The sequence below is a fragment of the Triticum dicoccoides genome, chromosome 2A, assembly GCF_002162155.2.
Source record: "Triticum dicoccoides isolate Atlit2015 ecotype Zavitan chromosome 2A, WEW_v2.0, whole genome shotgun sequence".
NCBI classification, from domain to species: domain Eukaryota; kingdom Viridiplantae; phylum Streptophyta; class Magnoliopsida; order Poales; family Poaceae; genus Triticum; species Triticum dicoccoides.
Window position 1 is genome coordinate 899,723 of NC_041382.1, and position 1,359 is coordinate 901,081.

Sequence of the window (1,359 nt, forward strand, 5' to 3'; positions counted from 1 at the left end):
TTCGGAGTTCATTTAAAATGCTTTTTAATTTCAGGGTCTTATAGCTCAAAAAAATCAATAAATGCATGAAAAATAACAAATGAAGTCAGAAAGGGTTGAAAATTGATGATGTGTCTTTGAATGGTGCATTTTGAACACAGAAAAAATATGGAGTTCAAATAAGTTCAAGAAAATGAAATCCCTTTGTAACAGATGATCTTTCGTCCGAAACCCTGATACTTCGAAAGAGATTGTCCGTTTTGTACACGAAGTGCATCCAGTTTTTGCCGTAACCATCTCAACTTTGTTGCACATGCTATGTGGGTGAAATGATGATACCATGCCAACTTTCAACCTTTTCGGAGTTCATTTGAAATGCTTTTCAATTTCAGGGTCTTATAGCTCAAAAAAGCAAAAGGGATCAATTAAAAAGTTTTTATAAACCTGTAGTATTTTTGAAACTGAACTTATATAAAATTTATGCAACTTAAATTCAGAAAGTATTTTTTGTTCAACACATTAATAGCAAAAAGAATTTAATAGCAAAAAAATAACAAAATTTGTTTTTGATTAAAACAGATATTAAAAATAACCTAAAATTACCAAATAGAGTATAATGATAAAACACTATAATATTAAGTAGCAGGAAAAAGAATCACTCAAGAATCTAACTTCATAGTAAAGTTATTCATAAACTAGTGATTCACATACATTTTAAAACTATAAGTATTTAGTACAAATAAAAAAATAAAAAGCAAAAAATAAAACAAAAGAAGAAAACAAAAAAAAATTAAATTATAACTAAAATAAAACTATAAGTATCACTAAAAAACTGTAAGTAATTAAACTAAAATAAAACTATAATATTCTTCAAATTTTTAAAAATTCAAATTTAAACTATTTAAAATTTAAAACTAATGGCACTAACAGAAAGTTTATAATTTTTGTGACCTAAAAGCAAAAAGAAATCACTAAAAAACTGTAAGTATTTAGTTTTAAGTAGAAATGAAAAAATAAAAAACAAAAAAATGTAGAAATAAAAAAGAAAAAACCAAAAAAATGCCACCTACTGGGCCTCCACGGCCTGAATACGACTAGAAACCCTACATGGGCTAGGATTTAGGCCCGCAGAAGGCCCAATAGGCCCACAGGCAAAGCAGTGTCAAATTAGGCCCATAGGCCTGCAGTTCAGAGGAGTTCGAGAGGGAGGAGGCAGCAGAGCTTATAAACTGGTGCTGGGCGCAGTCAACTAGCGAGGTGGGACTAAACTTTTGGGTGCGGGGCAGCACAAGGGCATTGGTCCCGGTTGGTGGCACCAACCGGGACTAAAGGGGGCATTGGTCACGGTTCGTGGCACCAACCGTGACCATTGCCCTCCTT